This window comes from Rosa chinensis, chromosome 2 (assembly GCF_002994745.2).
Source record: "Rosa chinensis cultivar Old Blush chromosome 2, RchiOBHm-V2, whole genome shotgun sequence".
NCBI classification, from domain to species: Eukaryota; Viridiplantae; Streptophyta; class Magnoliopsida; order Rosales; family Rosaceae; genus Rosa; species Rosa chinensis.
The window spans coordinates 651,267-658,302 of NC_037089.1; the positions used below are offsets into that span (position 1 = coordinate 651,267).

General features: G+C 39.9%; 1 long non-coding RNA gene and 1 pseudogene across 4 annotated transcripts; both read right to left on the reverse strand.

Moving 5' to 3' along the window:
- Positions 1–1,530: 1,530 nt before the first annotated feature.
- On the reverse strand, positions 1,531–5,320 carry LOC112188266 (annotated as a pseudogene).
- Positions 2,735–3,646, reverse strand: LOC112188158. 4 transcript variants are annotated; one of them, XR_002931323.2, is made up of 3 exons: positions 3,532–3,646; positions 3,230–3,412; positions 2,735–2,813 (listed from the first exon to the last, which is right to left on the reverse strand). It is a non-coding gene; the product is annotated as an uncharacterized LOC112188158 (long non-coding RNA). The 4 variants fall into 4 exon arrangements; XR_002931325.2 differs by having other exon boundaries at positions 2,797–2,813; positions 3,236–3,412; XR_002931322.2 differs by lacking the exon at positions 2,735–2,813 and adding an exon at positions 2,983–3,064.
- Positions 5,321–7,036: the final 1,716 nt, after the last annotated feature.

Sequence of the window (7,036 nt, forward strand, 5' to 3'; positions counted from 1 at the left end):
AAAGAAGATGCAGCACGTGGGAAAGAAAGAAAAATGTGCTGATTATGATATTGCTGACGTCATCATGACGTCAGCACAGTCCAGATTTTTTTTTTTGCCTTTTCTTTTCTTTCTCCTTTCTTCTTTTCTTCATCTTTCTTTCTTTTCCCCATTTTTTTCTTTCTTCTCTTCTTCCTCAATGCACTTCCACACATTATCAGAGATGGTTTGATTCCGCTCATTTGATGGAGTTGACCTGCGTTGACTTTTTCGTCCTTTTGTCGGAAACTCCAATTTGCTCCAATTTCGCACCATTTTCTCTCGTTTCCGCAATTCCGCTTATTTTCTACAAAGTAAATAAAAATGGATTAATTACATATTATTTAACATGAGGATTAGCTTAATTCTTTAGTGTTTTAGATATAATTACACGCATATAAATGCGTATAATCAACGAGGTTAAAGATGAAATTGCTTATGTGGATATTGTTATTAATAATGAAGAAGTCTTAGAGCCTGAAATAAACCATTCAGAAACAGATGTCATTCAAGAATGCAACTTTAAAAGCCAAGAAGAATCTACTAAGGTTGCCTATGACTGCCAAAGTGCATATGACAAACTCATCTATGGTGTTGGCTTCATGATTGTGTCATCAAAATTTGCAAAAGATCAGGCCATTGACTCACAGGTTCAAGTATCTAATTTTTTATCGGGTTTCTTGTCTACCAATTCTTGCCATTTATTCAAGAGGAACTCAAGGGCGAGTTCTTTCATAGTGGAGGAGAATGATGTAGGACGAAAATGAGCCTGGTTTAGCCGAAAAACTAGAAAAATAAAGAAGTGGCATAGAATCAAGAAGAGTGATTGGAAAATAGGTAACTCATGTGTAATGAGGTTACTAGCTGCTAGAATATTCAAGAAGATTTGGTTTTGGACTTTTCAGGTTACTCGTACAAAAAGACAGGTTTTGATTCACAATTAGATTTGATCAACTTTCGGCCAGAATGTCCGTTTGAGACGCATGATACCTTTCTAGAATGGGAATGACGAGATCTTCAAGACTCACTTTAGTGAGCCCTAACGGATTTAGGCCAAAATACGTCGTTTTAATTATCCGATTCGGGATTTAATATTTTTAGGCTAGTTTTATATTTCTTTTAGAATTCTTTTATTTTAGGTTTTTAGTTTCCTTTTTAATTTAGATTCTTTAGGATTTCTTGATAGGTTATGATTTAGGGTTTTGGATGCCTATATAAGTACCATCATGATTTGTATTAGGATCAGTTTATCATATCAAATTTAATAAAATTAGAGATTTTTCTCTTTCTCTGGTGGATTCCATCATATGCTGAAAACAAATTCTAGTTTCACAACATCATAGAATCATCAACCACTCAACTTTACTACAAACAACATCACATCATCAGCTCATAAAGGAACTAAAGAATTCCCAAGCCAACTACAGAGTCTCTAGTAGTAAGTACATGAGTTTGTCAATATTTCATATAAAATTATGTGACAAGAAACTCCAATGCTTAGATGATATTAATCTACCAAGTAAAGGCAGGTAACACATACGATGGGTAATCATCATATTTGGAAGCAAGAGCTTGCACAGAAGATAAATCTGCTACGCCTGCAAAACTACCAAGTTCAAGTTCAGTTGCATGGATTCCACCAGTGATTAAAACTGATTGGACTGCAGCTGCATTTGCACCCTTGGTATCATGATGAAGGGAATCGCGCACTGCAATAGAATCAATAGATACACCAACTAAGGCCATGTCTGCTTTATAGATGATCTGTCAAGATAAACAATACAGAAAAAGCTCAGTATCTTGAGCATATTTAGATATTTGGATGCAACCTAGAGCAAGAATGTGAGTCAAGTGCAGAATAAATATGAATTAACGTAAAAGTTCACATAAAGTGAAGTTAACAGCAGGAACCAGACCAATGTGACTAGATCTAAGGCTGGGCACGATCCCAGACCGGCACCTGTTTTATAGGGACCGGGACCGGGACCGGTAATCCCATTTCGGGCCGGTTTTGCAGTTGCGCAAAACAGGGACCGGGATAAGCCCGGACCGGTAATTGTTTTATAGGGACCGGGACCGGAACCGGGACCGAAAATCTTACTTCGGGCCGGGACCGTAGTTGCATAAAACAAGGACCGGGATAAACCCGGACCGGGACTAAATCGGTCCGTTTTTCGGGTTTCCGGTTCCAGTCAATCTTTGCTGCTTGACCTGCTTCTGTTTAGCGAGTATAAAGAGCAATGCAATATGATTCTATGAACTAGCAACATTGCTGCAATGCTGAAAAAAAAAAAAAAAAAAAAAAAAAAAAAAAAAAAAAAAAAAAAACCAATAAACCATTCTGCAAAGTGCAATCTGCACTAGCAGCAAGGTTGCAAATAAATCCATCTTGCAAATAACCATTCAAAGCAAGCAACCAACACAATTACACAGCAAGTTCACCAACACATATTGTCTTAACAACATAACAAATTAAAAACCGAAACAATGTTCAACAAGACAACAAGAGCAGTTTAAAAAGACATGCAGCTGCTCCATGCTATTGCTGCCATGCAGCTGCTCCTCCATTCCTCCATCTTCAAATTTTTTTCCCTACACAATTCAGTTTAAAAAGACATTGTATTACACATTTATACTTTGCACCAATGCAACATCATAGAAACAAAAACCAAAAAAAGGCAGCAAGGCAATAAATTGATATACCTTTAGCTTTTTTTGGTGGCAGCAGCCCTTGTTTTGGTGGTACTAAAGAGCTAGAATCTACCATAGCAACTGATACTAAAGAGCATTGAGCACTACGTATCAAAACAGGAAAACTTTAGAAGGATATTAAAAAAATGCAAGGAATATAAATTATATGGAAGATAGAATTTGAAATTTCTACAATAAAAGATAGACATACTTGAGTTGGATTAAGAAATGGAATCAACAAAAATAGTTGATGTTCTCGAAATATGGTGGATCTCTGTTTTTTTTTTTTTTTCCTTGTCTTTGACTAGATGATTAAAAGGAAAGCTCAGAATTCACTTCTCTAAAACCTTGGTACCTACACATTTATTAACCATGTCAAACTCTGATCCTAGTCAACGTAGATTTCCTAAATGCAGAAATGTATATATATCAACTACATAAATGTCTACACATAAAACAAACAACAATGATCAAGTTTTGCTTGATAGTATGCAAATGTCATTGCTCAAACAGAACTTACTTGCACCTTTGAGGAGTTTGAACTAGTTCTCTTGGGATAACTGCTATCCATTCCGAAATCCGCAAAGAAACTCGATGACTTGGGTGCAGAAAGGGGTGTGACAGCTGGTGGAGTGCTTTTGGTTGAGGAAACTACTGGGATAACTGGTTCTTCAGGCTTCTGATCATACAGACTTTCATTTGGCTGCATTTGTTAAATTCATCTTGCTATAAGAAAGGCATAATCAAATAACAAAAGAAACTCATAAATATATCTAACATATAGTAGTGGATAAAATTTCATTCTAAGTTAGTAATCAAAACCTTTGTAGTGAGTTTGCGAGCACCAAGTCCCCCAGTTTTCCCAGTTTTCTTAGCACCAAGGGGCTTTTTGACGGTACTGGTAACAAATACATGGGGAGCTTTGGGTTAACCTAAAAGGCTAAAACGTACCCACTACCCAGTACTGGAATACTGGAAATATATGAATATATGATATGTCATTACCCTAGCTTTTGAATCAAGTACAGAAATATATAATCTTCAAATTCAACAAACCCACATGCAACCACAAACCACCAAATCTGCCCCTGAAGGCTGAAACTCACCAAATCCCACAAATCAAACTCATTTCTGCACCAAAATCCACTCCAAAACCAGAAATCCACCAAAACATAAAAGAATCGAAGAGAAGAGAAGAAGAAGCAGTAGTACCTGGAGAGGAGATTGGACTTTCCGACGCCGGAGTCGCCAATCAAGACCACCTTGGTGTACTTGGGAGGCTGGGACAGAGACGCAAGAGACCGATTGTGACTTGTGAGAGCTGAGAGGCAGAGCCGCAGAGGTGAGGACTGAGGAAGACCGATTGTGACTTTGTGAGAGGCGGAGTCGCAGAGAGCCAGAGAGTTGAGGGAGGAAGTGAGGAAAATTAGGTTATTAGGTTTACTTAATAATCACATGTGGTCATGTCCATACTACCACAATGGACTTCGAAACTAACCAATAATTGGAAGACATGTATACAAGCTCGGTTTTTTCGGTCCATGCAGTCGAAAGACCGCCAAGAACCGAACCCGGACCGCTAAGTTCATTTAGGGACCGAACCGGCCATAACATACTTATTTTTATGAACCGGGACCGGACCGCCACCAAGTGTATAGGGACCGAACCGGTCCGAAAACACTTATTTTTCTTCTAAAACCCGGACCGAACCGGCCGGTCCGGATCGGTCCCTTCCGGTCTTTCGGTCTTTCGGTCATTTTTGCCCACCCCTAACTAGATCACCTTATTAGGCTTGCCCATCCATTTCACTTCACCCCCCAGCTCTTCATATTTGGTAGCCAGAGTCCCTACTATGAGATAAAACATATCCATATGCCCATATAATCAAACAATATTAGGATTCAGGCTTCATTTATTCATATATTAAGCCCAACATGTTAGCTCATATGTCATTCTATATATAGTGAGTGTATCCACAGGGATGTGTTCAGCAAAAACAGCTAGTTTTACCCGGCATTACGCGCAAAGCTCTAGCCTCAACAGTAAAAAAATCAGGATTGGCAACCACCATAGGAATGTGCTTAGCAGCACATTGTTCCAATATATTCTCAAGTTCCTCCAGTTTCATGGGAATTGCATCACCTGAAGGATTCCCCAAGGCTTAAGTGCCATGGGCCAAAATAAAGTCAGCATCTTGAACACTTTCACAACTTGTAATCCAAGGCTATGAAAGAGAATGACAAAGTCAGGTTCTTAGTGCAGACTGAACCTTCAAGAAACATTCTATCGGTATATGCAATACCACTTCCTGTTTTTCTAAATGATCCAAATTTAAAGGTCGTTGTAACTCAAGAGATATGGCAGCACGAGCACTCCAAGTCATATGAATGCAAGACTTTCCCAGTGCTGCAAACCAAGCGTCATCTCTCCTATTTCATTGTAGCATACAGAAGTCACTACTTACAACAACCCCAGTAGATACATCAACAAAGTAATAAGTGGAGTTTGACCACCAGTCCCGTTCCCCTAGTCAGCAGCTGACCAGGGATTGTGTGGTCACTCACCATCCGATTGAAATTGGACGGTTGACAGCTCTCACCACAGATCTCATCACTTAGCTGTCACCACACAATCTCATCACTTAGCTCTCACCACACAATCTCTGGTCAGCTGCTGACCAGGGGAACATTTTTGGTTTGACCACATAGCATATTAGCATATGTCCATTAAGAATGTTGATAAGTAATAAGGTCGAAGGGGGCCCCAAACTGATCTAATAACCAGGCCTACATTTTCACAGATCATCAAACACATTTATATGTATAATCTGAAGTTTCTGAAGCTCATGAACTCTGTTCAACTTCATTGAATCATAGTAAGCCTAAACCCACATTAGCAACCAAACAAATGACAATCTCCTTTGAATCTTATTCTATTCAGCATATCCATAGTGAGGGGAATATGGTTGCGGATGGTTTAGCCAAGAGAAGTACTAATCAAGAGTTGGGGCTTTGCAGATGTCTTTCAATTCCTCCTTTTGTCTATCAAGCTGTGACGGATGATATTGATGGCATTTCTAGGCCTAGAACCTTTATGTCTTCTAAGATAGACTAGTTTTTTTTTTATATTATTATTATCTTAGGCTCCGCCTTATTCGGAGAAGACGAAAAACAATTTCGAAGAGGGTAGAACCGTCGTGTTCCAATGTTCCGTCCGACGGCATGTCTTCGAGACGGCGTCGTCGGACGGGTAGGTAGTATGTCTCAGTCCGCTAGTGAAGGTCCAGAGAGGGGGACAGGTAGGGATGACGAAATTGATTGGAATTATCAGTCTGCAACTGCTGCGATCGACGACCAGTCTGCTACCGGGACCAACTTGGGCCAACATATCCACCTTTGCCCTCAATCTTTGAAGGCTGGGGGAGAGCGAATTGCGATCCGGCAACGGTTGTTGCCCATGCTGCCGTTTATGACAGATTCGACAATGATGCTTGGACGTCTGTGTGCTTTGACGGTAGTGCGGAACGACCATGGTGTGGTCCGGCCTCGGGTTCAGGCAGAGATTCGATGGCATCAAGGATCGTTGGCTGCGGTGCTTCAATTCCGAACGGGACATGGATCGTGGGCTTCTCTAAGGCAGTGGGCCTGTCTTCCGTCCTTAGGCCCCTGCTGGTGGGCTTATAGTAGGTATTTTTTAGTTTTGATTTCATGTATCAGGTTTAGGTGTAGTTCCTCTACAATAAATCTCTGCCAATTTTTGGCACGGACATGTGGGCTCCGTACCAGGCTGCATACTCAGTATGTCTTGTCTGCCCTACCGAGGTGGCAGATCTTGAATTGGTTGCAACCTCTTAGTGGTAGGATGAAACGTCGTGTCGGCAGATTTTCCAGTCGTTAGCATATTGGGAAAGCTGTTTTATTGGCTCTATGGCACTACTTTAACTTTCCAATTTGCCACCAATACTGTAAAACAAATGGAGTCGTCCATATGATGCTCTTTGCTATTAGGTGCATGTTCGAATACATTGTAGTTATGGAGCCTCCTATTATTATTCAGGAGGTCTTCTTGAGGTGTCATGTAATATGGGGTTTAGGCATTATGTTCCCCCTTTATATTCATCGGTTTCATCAATAAAGGCCTGAGAGCAACCGCAACAGCCATTTAAAAAAAAAAAAAAAAAAGATAGACTAGTGTTTTTTTTTTTTTTTTTTTTTTCCTGTGTTCTTCCTTGCGTCTGGGCCTTGTGCCCCCGCTGTACCCAAAAAAAAAAAAAAAACAAACAAATGACAAATTTTTCGTAATTACGTATTGAATATTTGAATTTGCG